General features: G+C 41.9%; 1 protein-coding gene across 5 annotated transcripts in view; it reads left to right on the plus strand.

Annotated features, from left to right (window-relative positions):
* Nucleotides 1–22,318, plus strand: part of add3a (adducin 3 (gamma) a) — a 106,303-nt gene that overhangs the window by 25,045 nt on the left and 58,940 nt on the right. Inside the window, exon 1 of one of the 5 annotated variants that reach the window (XM_044345910.1) lies at nucleotides 9,221–9,610. The exons of 1 other annotated variant lie outside the window; for it this stretch is intronic. The gene's annotated coding sequence lies outside the window, so the exon portion shown is untranslated. Of the gene's footprint in view, nucleotides 1–9,220; nucleotides 9,611–22,318 lie in introns of those variants that run through there. 3 more of the 5 variants (XM_044345914.1, XM_044345915.1, XM_044345916.1) reach the window with 3 other exon arrangements.

Consider the following 22,318-nt stretch of genomic DNA (forward strand, 5'->3'; position numbering starts at 1 on the left):
GATGTGTCAGTGTTCACAGCTTGTTTCCCCCAAGTGGGCAAAAAATCAGCTAATGCAGGTTTAAAGGTGCAGTGTGTAGGATTTTCTAGCAGTTAGATTGCCGACTGCAACATACTGAATACCCCCCCACCCCCCTTCCAAGCATGTAGGACAACCTACGCGAAAAATGCTAAAGGCCCTTTCCAGAGACAGAGTTTGATTTGTCCGTTCTGGGCTACTGTAGAAACATTGCAGTGCAACATGGCGGGCTCCATGGAAGGGGACCTGTTCCCTATGTAGATATAAAGCACTCATTCTAAGGTAATGAAAACACAACAATTCTTATTTTCATGTGATTATATACTAATTAAACCATACTTATGAACATTATATTCCGTTTCTGGGCCGTTCTGCTAGATGCCACTAAATTCTACACACTGCACCTTTAAGCAATATGTCTCAAAAACACAAGTCCTTTGTTCTCTCTCTTTCTTTCCAGTTAGCTAACCATTCCTGTAAGCCAGCCTAATGTGACTAATGCTTATGAGTGAGTTTGAAAGTGAAAGAGCAACACAAGATGCCCATGTAACTAAGTAACAAAGACACAGCGAGTGGTAGGGGAAAAAAAGGAGAAGACAAGGCTTTTCCTGAGGGTTTCGAGGGTGTTGTGGGCACAACAAGGATGGCTGGAAAAGACAAGTTGAGAGAAAACAAAGGAAGAGAATAGAGATATAAAACCACATGACTGCTTAACTGTTAAAACTTTCCATCGGTCATTTTCTTTCATCTTATTATGCTCATTCTCTCTCTTTAAGTGCCTGATTTATTTGTCTTTTTCTTTTCTCTTATCTCTGCTTTTTCATATTTCTACTTCCAGTACATGCCCCTCTCAGTTTCTGTGGTCATCTTTTCTACTGCCTCCCTCCTCGCCGTCTCTCTTCTCTTTCATTACATTTCCTAAAGTAAGACAAGCACTCCTCTACTCAGGAGGGCAATAAAGTGACACGAGCATTTCCCCCTGCCCTCTCGTCTCCCTCTGTCGCACCCTGATGATGTCATGCACCTGGTTATAATGTCACTTACAGTAAATCGCCTTTTCTTATTGGCTCTGCTAGTTTGGAAGCACTGATGGCAGCTAGAAAATGATGGGGGCATAAAATAGAACATTTGGAGTCTGCACACCTCTGGTCAAAATGCAGCTTTTTTAAAACCTCCAGGCTGCCGTCACCACAGATAACTTCCCCATGTTTGGTGCAGTTAATCAGCTCCGTGACCTGAGATGCTAGTTTGACTTGGCACTGATGTCGGCCGCCATCTCCTCCAGTCATCAGCATGGCATCGCAACCGCTCTTATCTCCCTGCTGGTCCAAACCACACACACATGCATAACTGTCTCTGTATAAAACACACATATGCTGTGGAGTAAGGTAAATTCATCAGGGATCAGTTACAGTGGAAAGTAAGTGAGGGATGCACACACCAATGTTTTTTTGTGTGATATTTTTGTCCATATGTCAACTGATACTGATATCAATCTGTATTTTTGGTAAAGTTTTTATTATAAATACAGTACCAGTCATATATTTGGGCATTTTTCTTTCATTTGAATGGGAAGACAGACATTGTATTTTTATTCTTTGCTAATTTGACAGTTGTTTTTAACATACTAAGCTGTTGCTTAATGTACACAGAAAGAGAAATTTCACAACTGGCCAAATACAAGCTATATTATTGACCTAACATGATTAAAAACCCAATATAAACCAATCCAGAAAGTATGCCAACATATCAATCGCTGGCTTTGGACCATGTGGTTTTTAGCTATAATTTACAGCATAAAAATGACACTTTCTGGTGCATTTAAAGCTTTTGATTCGTCCAGAGTTTCACTATACTTTTTAAAGGATGGGTGCAGTTGATGATATTTGCACACATACCGAAATGTACAGTCTCTCGCACAGATGCACACAGTCAGACAAGTTCTTGCCTTACACTCAGTAACTCAATGATAAGTGAATACACACACGCTAAGCTGGCTCTCATTTAGAGACTACTGTGGGAATCTGTCGGACAAAGGAGGGTTTGAATTATACACATTTTTACTACAGAGATGGGCAGCTGTTGGTGGGCGCATGCAGTAATACCGAAACATAAAAAGACTGCAGGCAGTCGGCCAAAGTGATGGATTTTAGGGTGGAAACAATAAAAGGCGTGCAGTTCTGGACTGTAAGAGAAAGTCTTTGGTGTAAATGATAAAAGGCCAGGCACATCTGACATGGATCATGGTGTAATGATGTTCAGCCCAACCCTCCAGCATAACATGGACTGAGCTCATTACAAGTATATTCTTTTAATCTCGTCCACTGTCAAATGTCAAACGTATTCATTTTGAGGTACTGAATAAATGTTCACATCTAAACGGATAAAATATATAGAATCTGGTTTAGAGCTGATGATTCGTCAATTTTGACGGAAAAATCAGAAAATGAAGTGGCAACTATATAAATATCATCAGCAGATTAATCGGTAGTGAAAATATTAGTTGCAGCTCTAGTTTTGTTTAGTGAGTCAAGATAACAGTGTAGTTAGATGGAGATAAATCTGGAAAAGGTCAAGGTCAAACTCTGACTAAGTGCTCACTCTGTAGGCCTGCAGGGACACGCACAAACACACACACACACACACAAACAGATTTGTGGTGACCATGCACATGGATTTTAAGTCTTTCCAGGGTCTGACACCCACTGATTTGTAGTTACAAACTGTTTTAATTATAATCAGAATGGGTGTTTCCCTGATAAATAACAGGCGTCTCCTCAACGAGTTGTCAGACCTGAAAGCATCCAGAGGAAGAATTTGATCTCTGTGTTTTTCTTTCTATGGCTGATTACGCACGTACTGTATTTGGTTTGTGTTTTACAGCCATATTTGATATGATTTGTTGCCCTCTGTTTGTAGTTGTGTCAAGATGGAACAGAGAGTTCTGGACTTGTTGCAGCGCTCATACATCTTAAGCTTTATGGCCATCTGTCTGTGTGCCATGGTTTCGTGGTGGAGTTTGTGTTAGACTCGGTTGTGGGCCACATGATGTGTCTTGTAATCATTAGGCACATCCCAGTGAAATGCAGACAGGGTGTATGTGGCCACATCTTGACCACATATGCAAACGCCTGCACACACACACACACATACACACACACACACACACACACACACACACACACACACACATACATATGTGAAGAAATATGCAGATTTTCTTTTGATTCCTTTGCTCATAAACATGCATGTGCACATATTTAGTCAAACACACATGGTGTATGCGTATACAAGCATATAGACACGTACAGTCGAAGACACACTAACTGGCACACGTTCAGTTTTAGCTCTAGTGGCCTGTGGGGCTTTTGTAGTGCTGAGAGGCCACAAACGACAGCTTTGTGTTCAGGGAGGCTGGGAAAGTTGCACACACACACACACACACACACACACATGCATACATATACACACTTTGGCAGTGTCAAGCCAGTGCACAGTTCTGTACGGCTCAATAGACTGATTCATTAAAGCCTCCTCATGACATTAGATGAGAAAACTGACTTGCAGTAAAGGGAGGATGAGGAGTGTTTCAGCTCAGCACTCTGTGACTGAATGACCTGACCACTGTCAGGTCATTCAGGTCAGTCTTAAAGGAAAAACACACTCTTAAAATGCTTCTTTTGACTATAATGAGTAAAGTTGAGCCTTGCATTTTCAACTTGCATTTTGTTGTTTGTTTTCTTATCATATTAGACGAGATTATTAGACGTCATTTATGCAATTTCGTGGGCAGACGCATTAACATCAGCAGCATTAGTTTTATCAGTGTAGATTAAATCAGTACATTTTATTGAGAAACCATTTGTCACGTCTTTACTTGACCTTTTTCAGAATGTTTTTGGTAACACTTCAGCTTTTTGCAATTGCTGCATTCACTGAGGAATCTTACATTAAGTCATGCAGTATCATTTCCAGTGGTCTCTTTCTCTACCTCGGTGTTTCTTGAAGTTGAGTATTTTTGTAGTTGTTTGCAGTAAAGAAAAACTTGTTAAGATGACTCATCTTCCTGCTGGTCGGCATAAACGTTGCTCGTACCCTGCATCAGGTAAATAATGGCAGTTTACTTCAGTGACATTTATGTGTACTAGAATAAAATTTTGATCTCTTCTTGTAATCCTCTTGATTCTTTTTTTGTATCTTTTACCTGGGACCATCTAGTGGTCCAGCTCTGCTTAGAGGGTCAACATATATTATCGAGAATTTCATAACACTAGCATCATTTTAACTCTCATGAAAATGCACCATCCAAAAATTACTCTGCTTTATTTTACTGCCTGGTTCACCAAAAAACTCCAAATTTAGAGGGTACTGACAGCAACTGTTACACACAATTACTCACAATGGAGCCACACAATGATTCAAAAATATTTACACTCTTCAGTCATTCTACCCTATAACATAAATACACTCTTTCCAATAGCTCATCCCAAAATAATTTCACTTCTTTGCGGGAGATGTTTTTTTGTTTTGTTTTTTAAAGGAGATTGTTTTTATCGGACATCATCATTACTGAATCTGGCAGCCAGCAATGGAAATGTGCTCTGAAGTGTAGTGGGTGTTGTAAGTAACGACGCTTGGCAGCGAGCTGTGTTTGTCTGGATCTCTCCCTCGCTGTCTCCACTGGAGTCAGGCAGACTTAAAGCCCTGGCCTCCTGTCGACGAGGGGCTCTCACAGCCCAACAGCCCCCCCCCCCCCCTCGGCCCTCCTCAAGATACATATGAGATTTACTTCATGTTATAAATGCTCCCTCTGGACGGCACTGGGAGATTAGGTTGAGTTTTCATATTTTTACGACGTGCTAAACCTGACATCATTATTATAAAGCTACCAACAGAATTTGGATTATAAAATCTTGAAAATGAACCCTTGCTAACATGTTCTATCACATGGTTTATATGTGCATCAAAGTCCCTTTCAAAGTTTGCATTGTGACTGTAATGAGCATCTCCTGACCTTGAGACAGACATGGACTCATTAGCTGAGATACCATGTTTACTTCTGTCACATGGGGTTACAGTCAACATAGGCAATTAAAAAGAACCCCCCCCCCACCCAATCACACATGGGCCAAGAGTCTCCACACCCCACAGTGGGAGGGGAGGTCGCCTCAGGACACGTGTCGACCAAATTATGTGAATAAACAAGGAAAAATAAATCTAACAAAGCAGAGTGCTTGGGGCAATTTTATCACATTTAGTTATTTCCAAAAAAAAATGACATGTACTAATGAGTCATTTATTAAATGTGATATTTCATAAACATGCACAGCTATGAAATATGAAACCATATAGACTCCTGATGTAGTTTAATAAATAATACTTTAATTTTTCTAAATCTTAATATTGCTTTCTGCATTATCTGTACAGTTTGACAACATGTGGCTCATATTTCGATATAAAAAGGTCACTGTGATGTAGGACTTCCTGCTTCACTGTTGCTCCACTCCACATGCATACTTTACTCCCACTTTTGGACGCTGGCCAGTTAAGCCACTGCAGGTGAATCCCAATACTTCCTCTGGGTTTTGCAGGGGATTTGAACTTACGTCAGCAGTTGCGTTTGCCTTGCTATCCTCTCACGTTTTTGTGGAGTAGAGGGGGTTTATTCAGTCTGCATGCACAAAGTTGGATTCTGGATAGAGAAATTTTTTTTTTCTTTCTTTTACCCACTTCATCTGACTTTCAGTCACATTTTATTCTCTTTCTGAAGGATATATCACTCTACTTAAGGAAGGAATCTCTGTATGTGTGTATGTCCTTCGCGTATCTCTTAAATCGTTCATCTGATCGACTCCGTGCTTGGCGGGTGTTTGGCGGGTGTTTGGCAGTGGGCTCAAGGGAGTGCAGTGTGGAATTTGGTGCAATTTGAACGTGTGATATGTTTACAATTAATAAACTTTGAATAAACCAGCGATAAAGAGCTGCACCACTCTGTACAGGGGCAGGGCGGAGCTTCAGGGAGAGACCAGAGACGAGGCGTGACACGAGTCAGAGAAGAAGAAGTCCTCTAAAAAGAGAAATGTAGACAGAGCTTTTAATCAAGAATGGACACTCTTACTCTGTGTCTAGACAGAAAGCGCTAGCAGCACATTTAGCAGCTCAGCGGCAGCGAGTGACTACAGGGGAGGCGTTCAGGTACATTGTTTAGTGTAGGTCTCTCGTGTTTTGGAAGCACTCAGATCTCAATAAACAATGACTGTAGTTATGCAGGTAAAATGGAACAAATACTTTCCACGGGCAGTTCAAAACCAGCCGTGGACTTGTTTTTTTGTGTGTGTGTGTGTGTGTGACTAGGAAACATTACATATTTATCACACTCAGTATTTGTAACAGTAGAAAGAACTGCCTTTTACACTAATCATCCATGGTGTCTCTAGATAAAATAGATAATAAAATATTACTGTTATTAATATGAATATACTATTAATATCGCTATTGCTAGATGCTGCTGTGTAGAATTGTACTGTATTGCTGTGTATTTCTGTGCAGAAATGTTAACAAGCCAACTTAGTAACATCTCCTTACTCTTTCTGAGATCACTTATTTTAAATGTAACACAGCAGATCACACAATACAGCTGTTGTTGTTGATCCATATTCATTCTCACAGGTTTTACCTGTTATAATGCAGGTTTTTGTTGTTTGCTAAATGAAAGAGGAGAAAAAGTGTGGTTTCCTTTTTCTATTTGTCGGTTGTTGAAGATTCAAAGTCTTCTAGCCTGAGGTTTCTGTTTCTAAAGTCAGATCTGCAAAGTTGTGACATTCAGCAGCAGATTCAGTGAGATAACACTATCAAGATCATAAACACACATGTAAATACACTTTACTGTCCAGTTGTTAAGCAATAGTATGTCAGAATCTATTAATGGAAGGATACTGACAGATATGGACTTTATGATTTGTTGAGTAATCTTACTATGCGTAGCTCATATGTACACACACGTATAGAATTATTAACTACTGTGGATTTATGTCTTTGTACCATCTTTAGCTCACCCTGCTCTGCTTGAACCCTATAATTACCTACAAGCATGAGTGCTTATTAACGTACAGTATGCATAGCTTGCAAAGTGCACAGCTCCTCAAAAGAGGTATTGTAGAAAGTTGCAACTAGCAATCCTGCTCATAAATAATCTAGATGTGTATCCTTTTTTAACCCAGAGACTGCCAGGCCCCTGCACATTTCACTTAAATATGTGCTAATGTTAGACCAGGCATCCAGCTCCAGCTATGCTGCGGGAGGCCAGAGGGCGAGGTTTATTCTGGGACAGGTATGTTGAACTGGAGGGAGACCGTGAGACTTGCATGTGGCGCTGCGTCCTTTGGCACATGTGAAGTGTTTTTTTATCTGAAGTCCTGACCATCAGTAAGGCTGATAAACTCAACGCAGGACTACCGAGGTTTGAGATTTCTCTTTGAAGAAGAAGCATTATCTGTCAATGACAAATTATTCCCGACAAGACCGAGGATGCTGTTTATTCCAGTGCAGTTTGAACACACCACAACTAAATAGTTTCCAGTGTGGGAGATTTACTGCTCTCAGCCCCAACGAGGGATTGATTCTCTCATCCTAGACGTAGTTTGAAAAACATGAAACCGCACTCACCACACAGACAGAGTAAGCAGGGAATCCCTGCCACTTAGAGATTGACAGCTGGTGTACAGTAGCTTGGCTGGACTGTGTCTCCCCATAATCCCCCTCTCTCAGTTTGAATAATTGATTCTGAATTGATTTAGGCTCATCTTAGGCTCAGTTAGCATGTATTTTTGCTTCCTATAATTATTGTCTGCGTTGTTTCTGTGCTAGTCAGCAATAAAGCAAAGCTTTTACCCTCCAAATGGAAGCCTTTTTTGAGGAAGCAGCAATTAAAAAATCATTTGAGATTCGTTTGTTGTTCTGACTGTCTATAAATAACCGCACCAACAGTCTGCCTTTAGGGAAGTTTTGAGTTAATGAGCTTTTTAATTCTTCTAAACAAAGTTCGGAGAAATCGGAGGCGTCTAGAGAAATTTGTCTTAATGAAATTATGTTCATAAAAGCATGTAACATGCAGCGTTGGCTTTGTTTGTCTGCTTAGTGCAAACACACTAAGCAGGAGACATGGAGTGAAGGAGCGTAAAGATGCTCCCTCAGCTGAGCTTTATGTCGCCATCCCAGTCAGTGTGGAGTCAGAAAGTGAGCCTTTCACATGCTAATTTAATGTCCTTCCCCTGGCCTCTTTTTAAAGCACCCCAGTTAACAAATTGACCTAACTACAACGATGTGACAACACTAAAACAGATTTGCTATCCGCGTTCTCCTCTGTTGTAAATATTTTAATGGAAATACAGTCTCCACATTATCTACCAACATATAGTCAACATTTTACCATTTATCTGTGTTTTTGAGCTGGCCTTTAAAAAACAGCTTCTAATTCTGCCAGGCTGTCTGTCCACTATACTCAAAAAATAAACACACACAAAAAAAGCTCACAAAATCCTCAGATGTCTTATGCCAATTCAGCCGTTTCTAAAGACCAGCTTCTTTGTTTTGGTCAAATTCTCTTCACATGTTTTTGTGCGGAGGCAGATTCCTCACGAGAAGGTTGTCAAGCTGCTATCAGGGCAAGTGCTGGATGTCTTTTGGGGGAGTAATGAGGGAGGGAGCTTTTTAATGGAGGGAAAGTAAGGGAAGTTTCTCTTGTCAGACTTTTTTTTTTGTGCCTTTTGTGCCAAGGCCTTCAGAAAATGAGAGATTAGACATTTATATTAAAAGTTTGGTCTGAAAAGAAGGGAGGGGGTGGATAAGATGATTTAAGAAAGCAAACAAGGGCAGGAAGGAGGAAAACTGAGAGGTATTTCTATTTCACCAAACTTTTAATTTCACTCTGATCCCCTCCCTCCTTTGCCTTGAACTTTGTGACAATCAATAAATATTTTTGAAAGAGGGAACTGCAAAAAAAAAAAAAAAAAAGAACGTCCTCCTGCTTTTTCACAAAAGATCACTGAAGCACCCTGAAGGGAAAAGGGACCCTGTCATCTCACCCCTGTGTGTCTGTGTGCATGTCAGTACGTGTGAATTTAAATCAGGTTTGCCCCTCCCCCTTCCCCCTCTTCAACCCCCCTCCACCACCACCACAAGCACCCACTGAATGCACAGCATGCTGGCTAGTCCTCCGCAGCCCCTGCTGCTGATAAGTTGTGTTTTTGCTTTGCACAGAACCAGATAAAGCAGAGCACAGCTCCCGCTTTAGTGGGAGACGGAAGAGCACTAAAGGAAAAAAAAAAAAAAAAAAAAAAAAGGGAGATAGGAGGAGCGTGAAGGAAAGAGGGCAGCTGGAGCAACAGTTTTACACTGCGTTCAGCTAAAATGGGAGAGGCGTGTTAGAGAGAGAGAGAGAGAGAGAGAGAGAGAGAGAGAGAGTGAGCAGCAGCAGCAGCAGCAGCAGCATACAGGCAGAGGACTCACTGCAGTGCAGGTGGATCTCAGCCGTCTGCTGAAGAGGAAGATTTGGAGGCAGGGGTGTAACTCTAATTGGCTGTTTGACCTACAGGTTTGTAGTGCTGTTTATTTACAATGCTCGCATGGTTTGTGCTCAGAGAGAAAGATAGTGTGTGTGTGTGTGTGTATTCTATGACTGATATAATGGATGCTGTGTTCTCCACAATCGGGGCTGCTATCTCACTGCCGTCCACTCTCGTTGTGACAGTTCCCAGAGCTGACAGTACCAGGAAAAAAAAAAAAAACAACTCGAATCTGTGATAAACTCAAGGTTGAGGCTTGGATTCTGCTTCTGTTTTGCACTAAACTTCACACTACATGAGAAAGTTTTTATGCCGGGAAAAAAGAACAGAAGACTCTCTGCTTCGGGAGCTTGAGTGGGTTCAGCGTGCTAAATGAAATAGCAGAGGCCCTCTTCCCTCCTTTCAGATTGAGAGTTCTTTTACTGTGGAGAAGAATAGAGCTGGGAGCTGTGAATGGGCCTGAGATGGCTTTCTGTGTGCATAAGAGAGGTGCCGCCCTCTCAAGTGTTAGCATGCTTAGCGGGTGGGTGGCGGAGGGAGGGGTGGGGGGGGGTCGGATGTGCTTGTAGTTTGCAGAGGGGGCTGGTTTTTATGCATCTGGGCTACATTGATGCAAGACGAGCTATTTACCTGTGTTTAGTCGTCCACTTGTTATAAAATGAGTCTCAGTATTTCTAATGTTGCTTCCTGTGCTTCGGCTCTTTACTCCCCCCCCCCCTCCCCGAGGGAAAGGAGGAGTGATACAGACAAGTGCTTTCGTCAAACTGTCCTTTCATAGGTGTCTGTTTACTATTCAGAGAGCAATGATAAGGAGCCATTAGGGAGCTTCTTGTTTCTATTTCTGGCTGTTGTTTTCTGGGTGTTCCTATGAAAGGCCCCCTTTCACAGTTGGATAACTGACTGACTGATGGGAAAGTCTGTGGTCTGGTTAGCTCTGTGCTCATGCGTCACGTTGTTATTTGTTTGCCAGCCCCCTGAACTCGCTGCTGACAGTCGTTGCATCTCATTCGATTTTATGTTGCCGGAGGTGTTTTGCATGATCGAAGATTTGCATTCCAGACCTTAAGGTTATGGAATCATTTCTGCTTGTTTTCTTTCCCTTCAACACAAGAACTATTGCACAGAAATCTGTTCAGCTCGAGCCTCTCTGATTTCAACAAAACAGATTTCTTGCCACAGATTTTCCCCCTTTGCTGTGCATTTTATCTGACAGCAAACTGAATGGTCACAGGATTAGGGAGTGAAATATGAAGGAGATTAGGAGCCAAGTTGAATCTTGTTGATGCTGCAGTTGCTTTGAGGATGGAGTAAAAGTTTTGCACAAATTAATATTTCTACTGTAAAACCACCTGCTTATCCTACAGGGCAATCAAGTAAACAAGACCGTCCTCCCAAGAAGAAAACAGGAGCATCAATCATGTCAGCAAATGTCTGCAAAATCTGGTCAAGTGACGAGCCCTCCAGGGGCTGCAGGAGTTGTTGTCTGTCGCGAGCAAAGCAGGAAATTGTGTGGCGTTATTTAAGAGTGACAAAGTCCACAGAGGGAGGAGGTCAGGGTTTGTTTCTTACAGACAATCACAGTAATTTCTTTCAACCATGGCGGTGAAAGTCCCCTAACCTTAAGAGAGTAGTAATTTCAACTCAAACCATAATCTTTCCAAACCCTAACTGAGTTCGCTCTGTGCCTAAACCTCAACCATAATGAGGTAAGATCATAAACACCCGTGCCATCCTGTCAGTAGTGACGCCACATCACAAAATGCTTCGTTCTGGAAGGCATTGACCAACAATATTTTGTTGTTGAATTTGGAAAAGCTTTAAAATGTCAACTTCATGTCTATATAGAATAAATGCTATGGATGTATATTTCAAAGCCAGCCTGTGTATTTGTTCACGCGAACCGGCTGAAAGAGTTCTCCTTCTCCATATCGTATGACAAGCACAGCTGAAATGCTTCTAAATGAGCCAAATACATCCTGACTTGCTGTCAAGTTCGTCTTCTCAGTGCTGAAATAATGATGTCTGATGGATTCACATCACAGACACCTACGTCCGTGATGCTTCCTCCTGAAGGCAATAACCTTGTCACACACTCATACGTGTTTATTTCCTCCCCTAATTTCCTCCTGTGTTGTCATATTAATTTGTCTGTTGGCTTCCCCCAATCAGTCCTCTGATAATGGTTATAACAAGATCACAACAAGATAATAATAAATGTATATGTTTATACAATATAGACAACATTTTGAATTAGATTTTTTTACTCAAGCAGAATACACGAGGAAATTGGATCTTGTTCCCTGAAAACATGTCTGGCTGTTTGGACTGCAGTGTCAGATAGGGCTGTGACAGTATGGATTTTTTTATCTTACCGTGGTGAAAAAGCAACGTATCCCCACAGTTTGGCGGTTTATGGCTAGCTGGATAGCAGAGTCTGGGATACTGTCGTGCAACCACGTTTCGGTGAAGATGAGGGCACAGCCGTTTCTCTCCGGGAGGCGAGGTAGTTTAATGTCAATGGAGTGAACGTTGGAGAGGAAGACTGATGGGAGAGCTGGTCCACTGGGGTTAGCCCTAGCTTGGGTGCTGGCTCACTTGCCGTGCTTACTCTTCCTTCCGCACTGCTTTTGGCATCCCCCCTGTGCGGTCGTGGGGCGACGCCGAGGTCTCGCAGCCTGGTGACTGGAGCGAGCCGAGTATATGCGCAAGCACATTAAACTACTATATATGACAGTTGTGGTCGACATTTAAAGAAAAAAAATTGGCGATGATGGTAATGAGCTCAACCCAGCAGTAGGCATCACATGACTGCGGTAATGCAGTTATCATCACAGCCTTAATGTCAGATGCTGTCTGAGTTAGTAGACATTTAACCAAAGCGTAGAATACTCTGCTTTGAGATCAACTCTGTCTACAGCTGCCATGGTGATGGCCTCGGTCCTCTAAGGAATCCTGAGATGTCAAATCAAATATTTGTAGAGTTCTTTTTCAGAGAAGTAATAAAAGAAGACCCTCTCAACAGGCTTTGTTTGGTCTTCATCTTTTGGCCATTCTCTAAAGGTTTTTCCTCATTGTTTCAGGAATGAATTGATGTGTCAGGCCCTTGAAGAAAATATTGCTGCTTCAGGCCGAATGATTTGCAGTCCTGCTGGCCTTGATTTCCTCTGCTGAGGCGTTTGTGTATCCGTCTGAATTCAACACCACATGCCTGCTCTCGGGTCAAGGTTTAGAGATATATCTTTGTGGCAAATTAAGATAGATTTCTCAGTGTTACATGTGGCTCTTCAGCCTTGGACATATAGTTCGATAACATTTTTAACCTTTTAAAAGTTGCCAAAAAGAGTTACTTCCCCCCATGCTGAGGCCGAGGAGGTGAACACAGAGCGCTGCGATGATGAACTATTGTCCTGTTGTCTCAATCAACCTCAGTGACCAAAGCACGTCTCTAGTTCCTCTCCTTATGTTTCCACTTTAGGAGGGATGATAGACCATGTATGTGTGTGCATGTGCGTGTGTGCGCGTGTGTGTGCGTGAGCGGATAAGTGTGTGTTTTACAAAAAGACAGGAAGGGGTGTCTTATCATCCAAGAAATGGGTGTTACTCTCCCTTCTAACTTGGGTTGTAAATCACTAGTTTATGTAATGGGTCTCTCTCTCTCTTTGTGTGTGTGTGTGTGTGTGTGTGTGTGTGTGTGTGTGTGTGTGTGTGTGTGTTAAATAGCTTGGCGAACCTGCCTGTGATTATGTCATACAGCATGGTTTCCAGCTGTCCAATTCAGCTGCATTTAATTTTGCTTTCAAGAAAGTCATCCCCAACCACAGTGTGTGTGTGTGTGTGTCTGTGTTGTTTATGTGTGTATGTGTGTGTATACACTGTATACATTTGTAGCTTTTTAAATTTGTTTTAAATTAGTATTGTTTGCATAAAAATGCACACTCAATAAACTGTTCGGGGCGTTATCTGCTGGCCGCTGAGCGAAAAAAAATAATTGCTGTCAGATTCTGGCTGATGAAAGCTCTGAACCTTTTTTTTTTTTTTTTTGATGATTGTGATTTGGGTCTGATTGAACACTGCGGTCCAGCTCTTAAGTTAAACCAAATGTATCTGGACCGCGTCCCACAGAGGGGCTTAAATATGAGCTTTAACAAAAGGATCTCAGCTTTAATGCAGGTGCGCACGCAGGGGCCCAAATTCACTGTGATCAGGTTTCTTTGGCAAAAGCAAAGCAAGAACATAACATCTTTGAACCGAAATTTGACGATTTTTTACGGTCAAGATGATTTTATTTTGTAAGCAATGAGGTCTTTCAGAGTTTGATATTCTCATGGACAAGGATAACTGATCCTCTGTTTTCCTCTGACTTAAATTTACATGTAGTATTTTGTTGACATAAGCTGGACTCATTGATGTCTTCTCCCACAAGCCCCCTTTAAACCGACATCTCACAATATCGCCGTCAAGAAGACCCCTCATTATGCCAGCATAACGCCGCCCATGTGTGTGATTTTTAGATAGCATGCCGGCGTTCCAGGATCAGAGGCGTGACGTGTAACACAACAACATCGGCGTCTAGTGTTGACTGTCCCGTCATGCCGGCTCTCCCTTTTACACAGACTTCTATTCAGCAATGTGACTACCTCCGCTGCCAGTTTAATGGCGGAACAACAATGCCCCCTCATTCTGTGTTCATACCTTTTATACACAACGGCAAGGCGGAATAACGGCGCAACATTCCCACCTTGAACAGTCATGTATACTTAATCAGATTCCTGGAGAGAGTGGTGAGACAGAACTGCGCTCATAGTATCCAGAATGTTCCTCTGGATAATAATATCCGTTAAATGCTGATTGAACTGTCAGGGTCGCTCTGCTCTTTGCTCTTTTAACCCCGGGCTCCTCAGCTTTGACCGCAGTGACTTGAGGCTTGTAGGGTCAAACCAATAAAGGTTTGAACCTCTCCCAATACTTTTTATAGATAGCTCTGTCCGGGTCAGAGTTCATGGGAGAGCTTTGATGAACGTGACTATTGACTCATCAATATGCTCTTGTTAGACGTACAGTAGCTGCTCAATAAACTGTTCAATACCTATAGAAATAAACTCTGTATCTGCCTGCTTAGGACCAATCAACATTTCTGTTATATTGTCTTAGCAGATCAAGTCACAACAGCAACTGTTTTATCGCGACAATCGCAAGGTAAACTGTCAAATATGGATTGCATGTATGCGATTGGCTAATGTAGCGCCTTGCCGGAATTACATCACATTGCGGCAAAATTTGCGCTGGGTTCAACCTTGTTGCAGGACGACTACTGCAGGATGTTTGCTGAGCCCTCTATGGTGGCACCACCTTGTGTTAACGCACTTCATTCATATTAATGGGAGGGCTGTGTTTTTTCACGCAGAGCTGATCTGGTCTGTCTGAATGCTGCCTAAATGCTGCGTCTTAATCATGCACTGTAGATCAGGTCAAAGTGGAAAATGTGATTCTGGAGAGATTAGCTACACTACTCTTGTAAAAGTGGCTGAAAATTGGCCTGACACCAAAATGAGAGAACTTCTTTCCCTTCACGCTGAGGATAAGATATCAAGGAAACTATTTCTTGCCTCGTATGTAATGAGCAACTTCATGCATTGCCTTGTCTGACTTTCCAAATGCCAAATATCATGTGAATATTACAGCTGTGTCTATAACAGTCCTGTCATACTTGAAGGTAACCATTATTTTAAAAGCTAGATGAACACACCCCCCCCCCCATACTACAGAGAAGGGGCTATTATACTGGGAAGATAAATACTTTGAACGAACACAGTTACCAAATGTTATGAGTAAAAGTTTCCAGAAAATGATTGGGCAATATTCACCAAAACCACCAGACAAGTCAGGCCTTGGGGACACGATGCAACAGGACATTTCTCCCCAACAGTTATGACCAACCTTAACTTTCCATTATGCTTAAGTTGTTTTTGGCTTCATGTCATCCAATTTGATTATCCCCATCTGCAAAGATTACTCATTTATAGCAAATGCTCTTTGTCTGTTTTTAATTTCTTTTAGACCAAATTTTGTATTTGAATGTCAACCTAAGATGCTTGCCTGCAGATTAGCATGTTGTTTGCATCTGATATGTACAGTTTCTCTTGTCTCCCTATCGTCAAGGACAGTGTCTCTCCTTGTCTTGGCAGTGGTAACAGCAGAGACGAGTGCTGAGTCACAGGGGCTATCATGTGTCTTACACCAGTTCAGCTATTTGAAGGGAGGAATTCCAGAGTTTTTGTTTGTATAAAAGCCCGTAAAAGCCTTTTATTAGCATTAGTTAGTAGATGCTGATGCAGGATAGTTGAGTAAGAAACACTACATCAAAACTGAAGCCATTCTTGGCTTTTTGGTAACTGTGGTAAGTGGAAACAAAAAAGGGTGTTTGAACAATTTGAAAGGTGTTTTATGAGTTTTTTTTACGGTAATGGTTTTGCCCCATTGACTTTCACTATAATTGCTAACAAATGCCAGGTAATAAGTGCTAATTTCTCAATCTACTCGCATAAAAAGTCGTCAAAAGTAAAGACGATCAAGTAAAGACTAACAAAAAGAAAGATAAGAAAAATGGAGAACGTTGAGTTTGTTCCAGATGTGACATTTGTGTGCAGGTATTTGCAGCTCAGTGTAATGTGATGTGTCATCGGTTGAGAAGCTGGATAAATGGGGAGCGGAGAAAACAGGAAGGAGGATATTGCTTTACTCGTCCCCGGCCTTGTCAGCTCCTACATAACTAGGAATCGTACCGACCAACCAGCATAAACACAAAGACACACTATTACACTATATCCCTGGGATCCACTGCAAAGCCCCACAGAACCTTGTTTTTAAAGTCCAAAAACAGTGACTTCATCATTCAGTGGGAAGCTTCTCTGTCCTGGCAAATATTGACTCCGCTGGTGAGGAGACTGAGCACACAGCCTTCCAATTTCCCCTTAAATCTTTTTATCTTCCTTACTTTTTCTTTCTTTTGTTCTTTTTTTTTACCTTCATGCCTTCCCTCCCTGCTTCTTAACTAAAACCTGGAAGTCATTTATGAAGTCAGGATGGGGTTTCACTTGTCCAGAAGTGGGATATGTGAGTAGAGCTCAGAGAGTAAGGGACTCCAGTTTGACGTCCCACACCTCCCATCAAGGGAATTGCGTCAGAGTGGAGCTGGGGATCTCAGTGCTGTAACCAAACCTAGTTACTAAAGCAGAAGTTGTGTTTACCACAGTCACAGTTTCCCCAAAATTACTAAGTGCAAAACAAGTTCTGGAATTTATGCCAGTCTCGTTGGTTATGAGACATTGTGCTAAGATAGTGTGGAGCATGGGATGGGAAATTGGGTACTGGCACAGTTCACCATTACCTTTTACTTTCAGGCTGTATTGCATTGTATTATGGGTCCGACTAAAGTAAGTGAAGTGAATCTAGAAGGTGAAAGTTTAAGCTCAGGATGTTCAGAAGATGTATGGACTTTGAAGTTTTAACTTAAGCAATTTAGTTGAGCAGTGTGTACACATGATATTTCAATGGGCAGCTCCCATTGTTTTCTTTCTGGGCATAGCTTAAAGGAGTGGATCATTGAGTCATTATTGAAGGGATCAAATCTAAATAAATCTGTCACTCAAAGTACTCTCCAAAAGGAAAGAAAAGTTCTCAGAGAACATCCGTGTTTCAACTCCAAGCTTTCATCCTCTTTCTGTTTATGTTGGTCCCCATCCTCTGTGAATCCTGTTATTCTTGAACTTGTGTCTTTTCCTCTTGTTTCTTAAGTTTGTCACACACACTTGATTAGACCTAGAAGATACTGTACTGTCATTGTACTCACTCATCTTGACCTTTTGTGATCAGGTTAACTAGATGCTATTTAGATGCATCAGTATTGGTTGTGACAGGCTGTGCCTTTGTGCTTCTTTTGTCATCTCTGTGAGGGATCGATTGAAGCTGTGAGAACTACAGAAGAAAGACTAAAGGAATTAAAAGAAGGAATGTAAATGGATAAAACGAATAGGAAGTAGATTAAAATATGAATTGTGCTTGATAGATAATGAAATCTCTTAATTTGGTTCAGCTATAGGGCTTCAACATCACAAATTAGGGGGAGTTCTGGCGGTCCACACCCTAAGGCCTACTAATCATTGTGGACTGCAAGTTGGAGAACACATCCCAGATTCTTTCTGCATGAGAAAAGATGGGGTGCAAATAGGAAAAGGAGGGGAGAAACTAAATCTACTTGTGTGTGAGCTTCCTGAGTGTATGCAAGACAGAGTGACGTATCAATTTCATGGGTCAAGGGTCGCAACCCCATAGATGAAAGGAGTAGAAGTGCAGATTGAGAAGTGCGTTGGGACATCAAACAAGCAGCATAGACAGAAAAAGACTGGTTTGGGACACATGAAGGGAGAAATGAGCAAGCGAGAGTGCGGGTAGGTGGGAGGAGATGTTATTAATCTCTGTTGTTTTCCCCATATTGTCATTTCCTCTGCAGCTGGTCCCGGGTTGAGAGGGAAAGAAAAACACAACCGAGGAGATCAGAAATCTAAACAGTGGTCCTGCCAGTGGGCTGGGTGTTCCCCACCGCTGACACATCTGTAATAAAACACATTGTCTGATTTCGTAATGTGCGGCTAATGAAGGTGAAGAGAAGGCCAGGAAGGAGAAAAATGCACAAATGAAACACAGCCCTCATGTTAGATAAATCATCAGTGTCTTGGATCAGGTATTTACAAAGAATGTAACAAAAAATGATATTAATGTACAAGATGGATAAACATCTGAAACTAATGATTATTTTTGTGCTTAATCGGTTGGTAAAATGTCAATCAGTGTTTCCTAAAGCTCAAGGTGACATCTTCAAATGTCTTGTTTTGTGCACAACAGTCCACAACTCAAAGATATTCAGTTTACTGTCAAATAAGACTGAAGAAACCAGAAAATATTCACATTTGAGAAGCTAGAATCAGAGAATTTGGGCGTTTCTTTCTTAAGAACGGCTCAAATCAATCATAAAAATAGTTGGCAATTTATTTAATAGTTGGCAACTAATCAATGAATCAGCTAATTGTTGCAGCTCTGAATTATATTTAAGTTAGTGCATCAGGAAGTAGATAACCACAAGTCCAAAGTTACAATGGTCTTAATTACTTCTGAGCTATTTCACGCATCAGTTGGTTCTCTCTTTTTTTTCTAGTGCTCTTAAATAGGTCTCAGTATTTAGTCTGACAAGAGTACTTCCACAGATTTATTGCTCTGCCTTGGACAAAGACCTCCATCAACCCCTTGTCTACCCTCAGGTCAGGTCACTGGAGTTTGACCTGACAGTCTGTGGGTCATGGCACCATTAAAATATACTCCCAACAAGGGTTTTGAGGGTATTCACACCTGACAACTCCTGGAAACCAATAACTGCTGACTGGCGGCCTTTTTCTCACACAAACACACACTCACGGACAACTCATGTATGCAAGAATATACACCTGAGACTATCCAGCACTGGGTGAAGAATCTTGCTGCTTTTCTATCTGCAGCATGTTGTACTCTACACAGCTGTCAGAGCTGCCTCATAATAAAAGCCTTCCAGTGGTTTGGCAGTGTAAACGTTTTTAATGTGAAGTAGCAGAAGCACAAAGTGTTTAGTTTATGTAAAGTCCTCAGTATGCTTTAAACAAAGTCGGGTAATCTAATATTTAATCTAACACCCTCCAGCAATTTCTGTACCTTTTTTGAAACCAATAATCCACAAAGCACACCCAGTCAACTTCTCCGTTAAGCTCTTTTGTCCCCAAATGAGACAGAATTCTTGGAGAGAGTTTAGGGAGGTAAAGGTTTGCATCCAGAAGGAGGCTAAGACGGCAGGTTTTTAGCCCAGGCGTTCTGAACGGCTATAACACTTTAAGCTTTAGACGTGGTCAGATGATCATACAACACTAAACACTTTATCATCATCATTTACAGCAATTACAACCCTAGCCTCGAAGTTGAGGGACACTTTTATAAATGGAGTTTCCTGCTTTGTACACAAATGTTGATCCAGTCAGTTGAGTGCAGTGGACGGCCATGGTCAGGACCACTATATCATGGGTCAATGCAGTTGTCCCTTGCTGTAAAGCTGCACTGGCACATCTAATTTATGCTATATCGAACCAGTGCATTATTAGCTCATCGATATGTCCGTGTGTCTTCTCATTTGAGAGAAACTCCAGCCTCTTTTAAAGCTGCTCCGCGCTTCAAAGCGTACAACCTGGCTCAGGCTCCCAGTTCGTCATCAGTGCCGCTAAACTGGCTAGTCCCAAGTCCACTACTTCCCTCATGCTGCCTGGGGTTTGGCAGGTAAAGAAGCCAGAGTTATGGAAGTCATTAAAATTCCTTGGGAACATGTGGACGCTTGTTTATTTTTCCGCCCAAGCTGGAAGAGTTGAGCACTGCCAGGACGCTGCACTGTCCTTCTCTCAGCAAGACAGAAGAGTGGACAATGCGAGAGAGGAGGAGGAGGAGGAGGACCTGATGGATGACAAAGGAGATGAAAGACAGATGAAAGGAGGAAATGAGTGAAGCAGAGGACAGAGAGGGATGGAGGGAGAGAGCGGAAGTGGTTGAAAGAGGGAAATGGAAGATGGAGGGATGAATGAAGAGTGAGGGAGAGAGAGGAGGGGGAGAGGCAGACACCCTCTACTGGATGGCAAACAAAAAAGTCTGACAAATGAACGCTGAGGTTTCAGTGAACCGTACAGGAAGAGGATTAGAGACGGATGGATTCACACACAGGCTGGAGGCGAGAGAGGAGTGAAGAGAGGCAGGGACACAGAGAAGGACAGAGATATAATTTCTGTCCGACTGTCACGTGAAGTTTACACAAACTTTTAAAATGTCACAAAAAAGAGAATCATATAAAAGGATCCTATATTCCATTTCAAATAACATTTTTGTCATATTGATGATATTTTATTGAAATGTGTTTTTCCAGTTTTTCTAATTGGTTTGAAAAGCAATCTGACGGAAACCCAACCGACAGCTGAGAAGCACAGAAAGGCAGTCAAAGGAAAGTCAGTCTTTAAAAACAGATTTCAAGGGCTTGAATCAGAAGACACGCTCCACTTCTCCACGTTACTTTGCTTTGCTTTTTTGCTTCTGCGCTCAACAACGAGGTGAAATTATTTCTCACGAACTTGTAACAAAACAAGACTCGCAGAAGCAGCTAATGGGACCATCAGACCATCTCCTCCTGCAGCTCCTTCATTGGTCACTCTACACCTCTGTTAAAGCCATCCAGTGTTGCAGGCTGTTAATAAGAGACCTCAGAGCTCGTCTCATTTTCTGTGACGAGTTAGTTCCTCCATACGCAATACACGCTCATGCTTTACATCGCCCACCAACTAGCCATAAATCTTCCTTGCCTTAGTTTTAAATGTGGAAAGATCCCTTCATGCTTGTCTTTAAACACCAGATCTAAGGGCAGCCTGCTGCTGCAGTGGTGGGCGTTCTTTCTGATTGGTTAAACAGAAGGGAGGACTTGAAAGGGATACTGTACTGATGCAGAGTGTTACCTAGGGGAAGACAATGTGTGGGAGACAAAAACAGAAATGACCGGTCTGTATGTTCCATCAAGCACCTCGTGAACCGAGTTAAATAATCGCCACAACTTTGAAGAATTTCAACATTTATCTTCTTGTCCATTGCTGATACTCCGCCTACTGTCTTATCTAACAGTAGCTTGATCGTATTTCATATTTTCTTATCTAATAACCAATGATGATAGATTAGGAGATCGAAAGGACACCGCAGGGGCGAGGGTATGGGTGATGACGATGGCACTGTCAGCCCGGGAGGATGAAGAGGGGGAGAGAGAGAAAGAAGGCAGTTGTGGAATTGTCGGTGCATAGTTGCGGTATCGCCTTGAGCAGCTGAAAAATGTATCAAAAGTGGTCTTTCTTACTGTTGATACTCCCTTCATTGAGGGCCAGGAGATGTAGATTGCAGCAACAGACCTCCATTGAGGTCATTCTCCATCTTTGCCTTCTTTTTTCTTTTTCTTTCTCTTTCTCCCCTCTCTTACTTCCCTGCGTTTGATCATTGTAATTGAAACAGACACTGCAATGTGGACCCTGGGGGCGATCCTTGCGTTTACCTGCCTTTCCAACAAATCGGTGGCTAATTGAGACGTAACATGAGAACCTGCGTTTCCCTCCCACCTAAATGTTCCTCCTAGAAGGCAGCGGCCTTTGACATAGATCCAAGTGTCGGATTACATGTCTGGGATGCCAGTTTAAATCATTACGTGGAACTGACATGATATCAGTACCTCGGGTCAGCTGTATGTCTACATATCAAAGACATGACGTAGTGTTTGAAAAAATCTTAACAAATTTTCTTCTTCAGAGCTCATCTTGTATGCATGCAAAAAAATCAATTTTCCTACGTCTGTTGCCAAAATCACCTCATGTGTTAAAGTTCCTAAAACAATGTAGTCGTTAATCTGTCAACGAGCCTTGCAATGTGTAGTCAAAAGAGACAAGCCATTCCCCTGAAGGTTTTTTCTCAATTTTTCCATGTTTTTAAAGTTTATGAGGTCAAAGAGAAAGTGTTCCTTGTGGGATCATCTTGTGTCTGAAATACCCTGTCCAATAGTGGAATTGTCTGAAAAGGAACATCCAACAGTCATGCTGTCTTTACACAGCAATTCTCCAGGATTGCGGCTTTGAACTCTTCTCATCCTTAAC

The sequence above is a fragment of the Thunnus albacares genome, chromosome 3 (genome assembly GCF_914725855.1).
Source record: "Thunnus albacares chromosome 3, fThuAlb1.1, whole genome shotgun sequence".
NCBI lineage: Eukaryota > Metazoa > Chordata > Actinopteri > Scombriformes > Scombridae > Thunnus > Thunnus albacares.